Source organism: Myotis brandtii, unplaced genomic scaffold, assembly GCF_000412655.1.
Source record: "Myotis brandtii unplaced genomic scaffold, ASM41265v1 scaffold215, whole genome shotgun sequence".
NCBI lineage: Eukaryota > Metazoa > Chordata > Mammalia > Chiroptera > Vespertilionidae > Myotis > Myotis brandtii.
The window spans coordinates 2,102,081-2,114,851 of record NW_005358043.1 but is presented as its reverse complement, the minus strand read 5'-3'; the positions used below and the strand labels follow the sequence as shown (position 1 = coordinate 2,114,851).

Sequence of the window (12,771 nt, the reverse complement as noted above, 5' to 3'; positions counted from 1 at the left end):
AGAGACAGAAAGGCTTTTGGTTGATTGTTTCAGTTACAAGAGAGATTAGTTTAACCCCACTAGTTTAGGCAATATGGGGAATTTAGTGGCTATCATGCCATAGAAAGACCAGTTTGCTGATGGAGGCTCTCTTCTGGTCATCTTTCATCTCTGTTTTACTTTAATTAGTCACTTTCTGAAATTTTTCTTATACAATGGTTGTCACCACACTCTCTTTAGATGCTATTCAAAATACCTAGAGAAGGGCCCTCAGTGACTTGGTTAGTAGCACACCCATCCACTCCTGGGGCCTGGAAGAGGTGTTCTATGCTAGCAGCTCTCTAGAACCATAGACCTGATATTGTGTGCTAGAGTGGATGTCTACATGAAGAGGGGTTCTGCTATGGAAAGAAGGAAAAGGCTTGGTAAGACAAAACAAGAGATGTCTCCTGCATATACCTTGATATACAACATCTGAAGTGCTGACTATTGTCACATATTTGGAGACCATAGATCTTCACAACTGTCTACATGTCTCTCTCTGCCATTCATTCAACTTTTCTTATAATCAAAATATTTTCTTATTGCTTGCAATTGCTTGCAATTTAAAGAAAATGAAAAGCCCCACTCTTTCTCCCTCTTATGGATCTCCAGTTTGGTTAACTATGAGTATGTTCTTCCTTTAATAAAGTTGGAGAGCACACTTTTTATTCCAGAAATAAAAGAATATTTGTGTAGAAAAGGAAATAGTGGAGCACAATATTTCTGCTTCTTCTGATTCTACCTTGTTTCATAGTTGAATAGTATCCTAGACAGCCAAAGGGAAATAAATAAATGGAGCTAATGTTGCACAAATTTAAACAAAGCAAAGCAAATAGCCATTACAGTTCTGGGATCCAACCCTCACCTGGTTTGGATTCATTAAGTCTTTATTCTTTTGTTGTTGTTTTTTTACTTTTTATACTAAGTATTTTATTTGTATGCTGCTGCTAGTGTATATAAAGTAATCACCCTTGTGAAATAGAAATTCATGAAAATTCAGAGAGATAGATGTTAAGGACTGACAAAAGCAGAAGTTTGTATAGTACGGCACATGTTATAGGGTAAGCTTTTGGTACAGGCTTCAGATTTAGCTCTCTTTGAATATTCACCAGTTCAAGAACCGTGGTTTAGAACACCTTCAAAATTCATTTTACTACAAAAAGGAACAAACTTTCGGGGGTCTGCAGGGATTGGTACTTGAAGATACTCCAGTCATGTTGAGCATTCTGCAGACAGAATTGTTTCAAATCTGCAGCTGCCTGGGAAACCTTCACGCTGTTGAACCACTTTCTTCATAGCTGTGATGCTGGAGGAACCAGACATGGTGCAGGCCAGTGCAGGAGAGATTTGTCCGTGGTGGTCGGCCGGTGGTCGTGGGTTCGTGGGACCAGACGGCAGGGCAGCGACACGGGGGGAAGTCTTTATTCTTATAGTTCAAAATAATCCATTAAAAAAAACAGATGGATATGAGCTAACTGCTTGATAGTTTATCCGATATTTCCCATAATTGTTCTTGCATTAGTTATTTTATAATATCAAATAGTATTTGATAGCTGTATCTTTGAGCAACTATATCTAAAGGCATATAATTTAAAACATATTATATTTAAAAGAGAGATCTTGATGTTCTTAGAAAAATCAAAGCCACTAAAATATAAACATAATTCATTAAGAATGTTCAAGTTATATTTTGATGGATTTTAAAAACTGTAAGATTTTAACAAAGCCTCTAGGGAATATTAGAATTTGCATTGGAAGCCATTCTGTGGAATTGCATGAAACACTTAAAGGTAAGAATTTTCATGGGCCACTAAGGACTTTTGTAGAGCCCCATAAAAGTGCAGTTTCTATAAAATACCATATTAATGCATTTTAGTTTATCTTTGTGCCTTTGCTCCATCTTTAACCTAACAATTATTCCATCTTTTATTTTCTTTGTTATTTTCATGTGACTTTTTGAGGACCATGTTATCTAAAAATACTATTTGAAATGGCACTGAGAAACATTTTTGTGACTCTATCAGCCAGTAGTGTCATGGGTTGAGAGCAGGTTGAAACAGAGACTTTCAAACATTCTAAGTAGGAAGATTATAGAGCAACACATTCCATGACAGCTTCCATAATTAAAACAAATTATTTGGCAAGTGATGCATTCATAGTTGTCACTGGTTCTCTGTGTGTACTGAAGGTTTGATGATAAAAGCACACTTTCTCATGTGTTATTTCATCTATAAACTATCTCAAAAATAACTCCTGTTATTCTTATTTTTTAATGCAACAATAAATTGACAGCAGCTGAGCTAAGATGGTGTTGAGTTTGCTCAGGCTGCTATAACAAAGTATCATTGACTGGATGGCTTACTGGTCACAACAGAAATTTATTGTCTCATAGATCTAGAGCAGTGATGGCGAACCTTTTGAGCTCAGCGTGTCAGCATTTTGAAAAACCCTAACTTAACTCTGGTGCCGTGTCACATATAGAAATTTTTTGATATTTGCAACCATAGTAAAACAAAGACTTATATTTTTGATATTTATTTAATATATTTAAATGCCATTTAACAAAGAAAAATCAACCAAAAAGATGAGTTCGCGTGTCACCTCTGACACACGTGCCATAAGTTCGCCATCACGGATCTAGAGGCTATAAGTACGAAATCATGGTGTCAGCAGGGTTGGATGCTTCTGAGGGCTGGGACTGAAGGGTCTGTTCCAGGCCGCTCTCCTTGGCTTATAGATGGCCATCTTCTCCCTGTGTCTCTCTGCATTGCTTGGATCTGTCTGTGTCCAAATTTTCCCTTCTTGAAAGGACACCAGTCATATTGGATTAGAGCCCACCCTGATGGCCTCATTTTAACTTGATCACCTCAGAGAAAACCTTATGTCCATTATGACAGAGCCCCATCTAGGAAAAAGCCTGTGCATGAGTCCTCTGGGAAAGTGTGACCTTAGATCCTGACAGCTACACTGATGTATGTCTCACACCCACCTGTGCATGGTCTCATCAGCACGTGCCCTTCAGGCTTCCTGCTCCTACGTCAGTCAGTGGCAGCAGAGTAGAGGTTAGTTTAGTAATTGTGAATAAAGGACTTTGTGATTTGGGTGATTCCCTGTTTCCATCTTAGGGTCTGGGTCTATAGCTGCATGTGAAATCATCTAAGAACCCACTGAGGAATAAGTAGCTGGAATTCCACTACACACGAGCACGATCACAATCACATTCACGATCACGATCACAGCAGAAATTCATGACATTGCCATCTATAGGTGCTTATGAGGTCTTTGGAGACGCAAGAAGTGGAGGAGAGCAAAGGTGACTGCAGTAAATGAGCTGTTAAAATACACAACAGATAAACATTTTCAGCATAGTGTAGGGGGCAATGCAGCTTTCTCAAGTGATGGGAGTTACATAAGGTGTGGTGTCTAGCATATAAGGCTAAGGATACATGGCAGGAAAACATTCTGCTTTATGCCCAAAGGGTCTCTGAAGGATTTTTCATCCTGTTACCTTAATATTCTTAAAAAATGTCCATTCAATTTCAGAAATGGAGGGTAACTGTGTTCCTGTAATTGACACTGATTTGATGGCTTGTTCTTGACATGCCATGATTCTTTCTGGTTGTTTTAGCCACATTGCTCCTGGGACATTGATCGTCCATGGTACTGTTGGGGAGGCCATGGGTGGCAGAGCTGGCTTCCTGGGAGTATGGTCTGAGCCGTCTCACAGAGCCCTGTGCTTAGGAAGGCCCGCTCCTACTTTAATGCTGTGCGATTTCCATTGGAGATTCTTGATTTTTGAACAGGCCCCACGTTTTCATTTTGCACTGGGACCTGCAAATTATGTTGCTGATGCTGACTCAGGGGTAACAAGGTTCCATGAGCACCATCTCTGGGGAGGTCAAAAGAATCGGAACAAATGCTATAAGCATTGTTTATGGAATTGAAATAAATCTCAAAGATGGGGTGGGTGGGTAATGAAACTCCGCAGTCTGTGAGATTGAGGTGTTTGGGAAAGTCTCATAAAAGAGCGAATGGGGAAAAGAAATACTGCCAGTGTGCTCATCAAACCTGCCAGAGTGGACTGTGGCCACTCAGACCCCCTTTGAGCCTACTCTGCTTTCTCAAGGAGTAACAGGCAAACTGGTTCCCTTTAGCTTATGACAGACTGTTCTGCTACCATATCTCACTGTCTGTAGCCTCCATTCTTGCTAACCAGGAGGCAGATGTTGGAAGCAATAGAATAGAAAAGGTGTTCTTGTCCCTTCTTTGCTATTTACCCAAGCTGCATTCCTCCCTAGACCAGTCTTCCAGGGAAATATGAACAAGGATGGAGACTATCAATTCATGATCAGGACTGGCAGAGACCTCCCTAACTGTTCATTCCAAAGAAAAAATAATGGAATAAGAATCTTATATAATGAGTCATAATTATATAATTTATCCTCTTTGGGAAGGCAGTAACTTGAACATTATGAATTCATCAAGAGCAATTTCATTCTTATCAGTAGGCAAGCCATGTATATCTTCAAAGAGTGTATAGTCTTAATTTGGCAAATGACCCCTTTATATTAAAACTAAATATCAATGAAGTTGCCAATCTGAGGTTTTCACAAAATTTATTTCTATGCAATTAAATTTGACAAGCAAAGAATTATTAAGTTTTTCAAATAACAACCACTTGGAAATATATAAAACCCCCTTTTAAAAAAACAACTTCAAAAAATGAAATTAAATTACAAAACCGGTAGAAAATAATAATCATAAAAACATAATATAAAACAAGACTAACTTTATAATATGTAATGCTTATACACCTAAATCAAAGAAAATAAATGAATTTTGTCAATTTAAGAAATAAAGAACAACTATAAATAAACTCAGAAAACAGTAAATAATAGAATCTATAATAATAAAAGCATAATATGCTAATTAGACCAGATGTCCTTCCAGACGACCTTCTGGATAAAGCTGGGCTGCTGCTATGAAGGCTGGGGTGGCGGCTGGGGTTGCTGCTGTGAGGGTTGGGGCTGCTTCTGTGAGGGCTGGGGCTTCTGCCTCGGCCCTCGGAGCCCCTTGCACGAATTTCATGCATTGGGCCTCTAGTTAATAAGTAAACCTAAGAGTAGCTTCTTTAAAAAGAAAATGAAAAAAACAGAAGGATAAACCATTGACTAGTTTATTTAAGAAAATAAAGAGTATATAATTCACAAGAATAGAAATGGAAAAAGAAAAATAATGCATACAGAGAAATAAATGGGTAATCAAAGAGTAATATACATGACTCCACAAATAAATTTGAAAGGCAAGCTAAAATTTTTTTAGAAAAATAGATGCTAACAAAATTGACCTCAGGAGAGAGAAAAATCTAAATAGACCAATAAACCCAGAAGAAATTAATATTATCAAAATATCTCCTTTTCCTCCAAATACACACACACCATCAACACTGGTTTCGATGAACTCGCAGGAGGTGTTCTTTCAAACATTTAAATAAGATATAATTTAGTATGCTCTATAAACTTTTCTATAGCATAAGAAAGGATAGAAACTTGCAAATTCTTCTTGCAAGGGCAAGAACCAAAAGACTGCTGGTAATAGAAACACACACACACAATCTGCTGACCACTCATGTTTAGTTAGATGAATGCAAAATGTGAACTGTAAGCTCACTAAATATAAGTCAACAGCACAAAAAGAAATCACTCACCACAATAAAATGAGATCAATCCTAGAATTGCAAGGATGGTTCAATTTTATAAATCTAAACAAACAAAACTTAGTTTTGCCTTTTACCATATACATGAAACCTTACAAATTTTTACTAAATATAAAAGCTATATTTGGGATAGTATGACTCAAATATAAGCTGTACTAGAGGCCCAGTACATGACATTCGTGCACTTGGAAGTGGGGATCCCTCAGCCCAGCCTGTGCCCTTTTGCAGTCTGGGACCCCTCGAGGGATGTCCTCCTGCTGGCTTAGGCCCACTCCCCAGGGAGCGGGCTACCACTGCTGTGCTCGCCAGCCATGAGCCTGGCTTCTGGCTGAGCGATGTTCTTCCTCTGGAAGCACACTGACCACCAGAGGGCAGCTCCTGTGTTGAGCATCTGTCCCCTGGTGGTCAGTGAGTGTCATAGCGACCGGTCATTTCAACATTCAGTCGATTTGCATATTAGGGCTTCATTATATAAGATAGCTCCAGAGAGCTACCCCATGACAGGATAGTCATCTTACAAAATAGATGTAAAAACAGACAATAGTTTCAAAACTATACCTCACATCAATCCAAAGGCATATAAGCAAAAGTTACTTCTCACACAACAACTATTCATGTGCTGCAGAGTGAGCAGCAGCATAGATTTCTTTGTACAACGATGGTTGAGCATTTTTCAGAACACTGAGGAAGCCAGTTACACATACATCTATGTATATAAAAGCCCAGCGACTGGGACAGCAGAACAACCAGTGGCTATGACATGCACTGCAGCAGCCAACCAGCCTGATCTGGGCCCCAACAGCCCGCAGCCCCTCCTTCAGGATGGCCCCGCCCCCAATCGGCCCCCAACACCCCAATCATGGGCGGGGCCAGCCAGTCAACCATTTGCGATCCCGCCCTCCCCTGCCGGCCCAGCCTGATGGGTTCCCATCATGGTGGGCCAGCCAGACCCCACCCGTGCACAAATTCGCACTGAGCCTCTAGTATTCTAATATTATGCTTAAAATAGAATACAGTGATATTTTTATTGAAAACAAAAATAATTCAAGAAATCACACTGTCATTACCACTTGTGTTTAACATAATTTCAGAAAAGGTAGCCAAAGTAACTAGACAGAAAATCTTAGATTATGTACTATATGTGTATATAATTTATAAATATCTATGCATTATATATTATATATAGGTTATATATATTAGGAAGGAGAATAATTTTTAATTATTTACAGATGTACAGTTAATGAATATAAAACTGTATTACTCAAGAGAATCTACTGAAAAACATTGACATTAATAAGTAATTCAGAAAGAATTACTGGTTGTAAAACACAGGTATGAATGTATGTTTTCTCATATACAAAACCAATCATCAGAGAATAAAAGTAATGGAGAAATGGAAAACATTTCACTTATGATATCAACAAAAACATACATAAGAGCAAACTTTAAAAGAAATATACCAGCCCTCACCAGTTTGGCTCAGTGGATAGAGCATCAGCCTGCAGACTGAAAGGTCCCAGGTTCGATTCTGGTCAAGGGCATGTACCTCGGTTGCAGGCACATCCCCCGTAGGGGGAGTGCAAAAGGCAGCTGATCGATGTTTCTAACTCTTTAACCCTCTCCCTTCCTCTCTGTAAAAAATCAATAATAAAATATATAAAAGAAATATACCAGATTTGCATGAAGGAAACCTTACCAATTATATTGATAGATATTTAAGAAAATTTGAATATATGAAAGACACATTATTTTAAAATATCAATTTTTCTTCAATACCAATACCAATAAGATATTTTTCTGGGACATTAACAAAATGAGTCTGGAGAAATAAACCAGTGATCTTAGCCAGACTACTTCAGCAAAAGATGAACAATGAGAGGAACTATTGACATGTTTTAAAACTGAAATAATGAAATTCTTTAATTCTAAAAACAAAATAGATAGAAGACTATGGGCATAGAATACAGAGTCTATAAAAAGACTTAAATTTATGGAATGTTGTTCATGTAAAAGTGAATTTCAAATAAAAGAGTAAAGTTGAAATAGGTCTTAGTCATTTAAAAAAATAAAGTTGAGTCTTTATCCTATTTGTTATATCAAAACAAATTCTATACTGTATACTAGTATATCAAAGTTTTAAATACAAAAAGTAAAGCCACAAAGTATCAAAAGAAAGGTGAAGTTTGTTTATTTCTAATCTTGAAGCAGGAAAACCCTTTTTAAGATGATACAAAATCCTAAGCCATAAATAAAAAGATTAACAAAATTGACAGTATAAAGTTTTAGAAAATTACACAGCAAATTATAGTAAAAAAATTGACAACAAAAGGAGACATTTGCAACATATATATCAATGAAAGCATGAATTTTTAATTTTTTCATAAATGAATTAAAAAAACAAGGAGTTCAAGGAAAAGAAATACAAATGGTCAATAAACAAATGGAATAATGCTTAGACTTCTTCATAGCTAAAGAAATTTTATTTTTTAAAAACTGTATTCTATTTCACCTATTAGAATTCTAGATAGTATTGACAAATATGTGGGGAAATAGATATTTTTCTCCACTGCTGGTAGTAATGTAAATTGGTGCAACTTTTGGTGACAATTTGGCACCATATTTCCCTTCAAATAACTTATCTAAGGATATTCCCACAGAGACATTCCCAAAAGTATACCAAAGTATGTATGTATATATGTATAAAATATACATATATATGACTATATACATATTGGAACATCAAACTTAAGGCTCGAAACATTCTGTATTCATCATGATGAGCAAAATAGCTAAACATTTAATGATGCATCTATAGACAAGAATACTAACAAGCTGTTTAACAAGAAATGATGTCGATAGGTATACTATACTTAATAGGGAAGGCTCTCTAAGAGGTATGGCTTATTTCTTTTCATTTCTTGGCTCATGTACACTTGGCTCAGGGAATTTGACTTCTGGAAAGCACCCAAGCACTACCTTCTTTGTTGTTGTTTTTAACAGCTTTATTGAGATAGAATTTACATATCCTACAGTTCACTCATTTAAAGTGTACAAGTCATTGGTTTTCAGTGTATTCACAGAGTTGTGCATCTGTCACCACAATCAATTTTTGTCCTCCTCAAAGGAAACTCTGTAGCCATTATCAGTCACTCTTTATTACCAACCCACCTCCCAGCCCCAATCGACTACCGATCTACTTTCCATCCTAAGGATTTGCCTATTCTGGACATTTCCTATGAATGGATTTATGCAATATGTGACCCTTTATGACTGGCTTCTTTCACTTAGTGTTGTGCATTCAAGATTCAGCCATCTTGCAGCATGTATCAACACTTTATTCCTTTTTATTGCCAAATAATATTACATTATACAGATATGTCAAATTTTATTTATCTGTTTATCAGTCGATGGATTGTTTCCACTTTTTTGCTATTATGAGTAATGATATTATTAATATCTGTGTACAAGTTTTTTTGTGGTTGTATCTTTTCATTTCTCTTGGGTACATATGCAAGAGTGGAATTTCTGGGTCACAGAGAAATTCTATGTATATATAGCACTTTGAGGAACTGCCAAATTGTTTTCCAAAGTGGCTGCACCATTTTACATTCTCATCACAATGCATGAGTGTTCTACTTTTTCCATATCCTCACCAATACTTGTTATTATCTAGCTTTTATTATAGCCATCTTAGTGTGTATGAAATGAGATCTCGTTGTGGTTTTATTTGAACTTCCATAATGCATGTTGAGCATCTTGTCATGTACTTATCAATTAGTTTTATATATTTTGGATAAATCAAAATTGCTCATTTTTTCAATTGGATCATTTATCTTTTGCTACTAAGTTGTAAGAGTTCTTAATATATTCTGGATACAAGTCCGTTATCACATATTTGATTTTCAAATATTTACTCCTATTCTGTGTGTTGTCTCTTCATTTTCTTAATAGAATCACTTGCAGTACAAAAGTTTTTAATTTTGTTTAACTCCAATATATCTTTTTTTGTCATTTGTGTTTTTTGTGTTTTATCAAAGAAAGTTTAATTCATGGTCACAGGGATTTACTTTTATGTTTTCTTCTTAGTGTTTTATAGTTTTCACTTTTATATTTAGGTTTATGATCTATTTTAAATTAATTTTTACTTATTGTATAAAAAATTTCAAATTTTTTTTCTTGTGAATATCCAGTTAATCCAACACCATTTATTAAAAAACACTATTCTTTCCCTAATTGAATTATCTTGCCAGCATCACCTTGTTAAATATTCTAAAGTCAATGTTGGTTGATGGCTAACAAGTTTTTATGACTTTTTGTTAAACAAAAATTTCATTCCTTGTGAGAGAATTTACATTACATTTCATGAGAAAATTATCACATAACTTTGTTACACTCTAGCTTTCACACACATTTGTCAGTATTAAGACTGTTGGAATTGAAAAGGCTCAATTTGAAAAGCATATGTCTCTGATTTTTTTGCTATCCACTGTAAAATTGTGATACCATTTTGTCAGCTGGTGCTGATGATTTAACAGTTTTTTACATTCTTGTTATTTAGGAACATAGGAATTAAGAATAAGAGAAAAATAGCTCTTAGGGAGGAAAAAGTGAATTATTGAAGAATTTTATCTTTATCGTTATAATCATAGCTATAATTTATTGAGCACTTACTCTTATCTAAGTATATTATCCGATTTAACCCTTAAAGCAACCTATTTTACAGATTAGGAAACTAAGACTAGAAAGATTAAGTAATATCCCCAAAGTCATGCTATTTATAAATAGTAGAACTAGGATTCAAAGCCAGATCTACCTGAATCTGAAGTTCTAAGACAGCCTACTGCCCATTGCTAAAATGGTTCCCAGCCTCACAGAGGCTTCATGGTGAAACTATAAAATGGCATCATGTATTAGGAGAACAAATACATGTATATATCCAGATTAAAAAGGAATACCAGTTAGCAAATTCATTACTTCCTGAATATATTTCAAGCCAGCACACTGCTTCCTTGTGCAAAGGTTCATCCTTATCCCAGGCTGCCAGAGGTCATGATGGGAAGCTGTGGTTCATATTGCAAGTCTATTTGCTTCTATCAAGTCTTAGAATTCACACCAACTTCTGGTCAAGAAAGAAAATATTATATGCTTTGGAAAAATATCTCATTTTACCTCTGAAAGGAAATGCAGCAAAATTCCCACTAGCATTGCATGTTCAACTCTCTGGAACAATCCTAGAATCATATGTTAATCAAATGGCCTCTAAATACGTAATCAGTTTTTTAAAGCTGAAAACAAAAGAGGATGTGACTAATATAGAAGGCATATGGGTAAATTCATTGAGCAAAAGAAAGACGAATTCACATTGGTCATGTGTATACCCCAGATTAAAAAAACAGATTTAAAGGCTTGACACTTAGCTGTAAGGCATCTCATTATTATAAGGCATCTCATATTGCATAATGAAAGTTTTATTTTGGGTGGAGGAGTGAAAACGTGTTTTGAAGGACTGAGTTTGAAGTCTGCATCCAACAATTCCTAAAATGCTACCTTTGGAGAAATTACAAAACCCCAAATTTTAGTTCCTTTGCCTATAGGAACGGTATGCTATTAACTGTTAAATATGTACTCTGATATAGAGATCAGAGACCTGGGCTTTGTACTTCTTTATACCAAAAATCAAATCCTAGTTTCTTCTCTTATCAACTGTGTGATATTGGATAAATAGCTAGCCTGTCTAATTCTCAGGTTTTTCTTCTACAAATGAGGTTATTAATACAAAAGATTTGTGAAGATTAAGTAAGATAACATGTATAAAGCACATGAAATCGAACTTGGGTCATACTACATGCTAAAATATACATGCACTATTTTTTTTGTTTATTATTATTACTACTACTAGAGGCTTGGTGCACAGGATTCATGCCCTGGAGGGGGGCATGGCCTGCGGGGATAGGCCCACCATGGGAGCACAGCTCATCCCGGTCAGCTGAGCGGCTGTGGACCCACCCTCTGAGCAGCTGCTCATCCTGGTCAGCTGAGAGGGGCTCTCACTGTGGGAGCTCACTGACTACCAGGGGGCAGTGGCTGCCCCCTGGTGGTCAGTGCTTGTCATAGTGACTAGTCGACCAGTGGTTCTGGTCGTTCCACAGTTCAGTCGCTGGGCTTTTATTATATAGGATAACTACCATTCCTGCTATATGAAGCACCTAGTACACTGCCTACCATGAATCAGGGATTCAGTATATATTACTTTTCTCTTCCCACTTTATAATTTGAAAGAATATTCATAATTTTAAAGATTATCCTTCCCTCCTATGGTTAGGCATTTCCTCTTTGGCTATAATGTAAATGTAGAAAACTTCTGGCTCCTTTCATGATTTCTGGGTACAGCTGTGTTATTTTTTTCTCCTTAGCAGTTAACCTCAGAGTTTTAATTTAATTATCCCAAGCACATTGCAGAAAGCATGCCTTTCCTGGGTCAGTGATTCACATAGCTGATATATGCAGAAGTAAAGGAGCTGGGGTGATGGCTTGCCAGTGTCCCTTTTCCCTACATGGAAAACGTGCATTTTCAATTAAGAACCTCCATGGAAGCCACTGCCCCCCAAAACTTCCTGTGCCGGCTGATTTTACCTTACCCTCACTCCTCTTGTCTGGATCCCCACATTCTTTTCCAACTGGAAATGAGATCTACTTTCAGGGAGATGCTTGACTGGTAGGCTGAACACATTTTATAAAAAGCAAGTATCTGAAATTAAGATTTCAACTTGCTATCCCCACAACAGTTTCTTCCAGCTTTTACTTTCTACCCCGAAATGAAGTTAGAAATACAGAAAGTTCCTTTGAAAATAAGAGGTAAAAATGAAGCACTTCCTTGGTTCTGATGAAAATGCACAAGCCAGCGCTTCCTTAACTTCCTTGTATGAGTCAAAAGGAACTCACAAAGGGGAATGCAAGTCATTTACCCAGCTAGAGGTGACTTCCGTGGAAGATGCTGTTGGTGGGAGGAAGCATGAAGGTCAACTATTTTGAGC

General features: G+C 36.6%; 1 pseudogene; it reads right to left on the bottom strand.

The window, feature by feature from the left end:
• Positions 1–950: 950 nt before the first annotated feature.
• LOC106726032 lies at positions 951–1,344 on the bottom strand (annotated as a pseudogene).
• Positions 1,345–12,771: the final 11,427 nt, after the last annotated feature.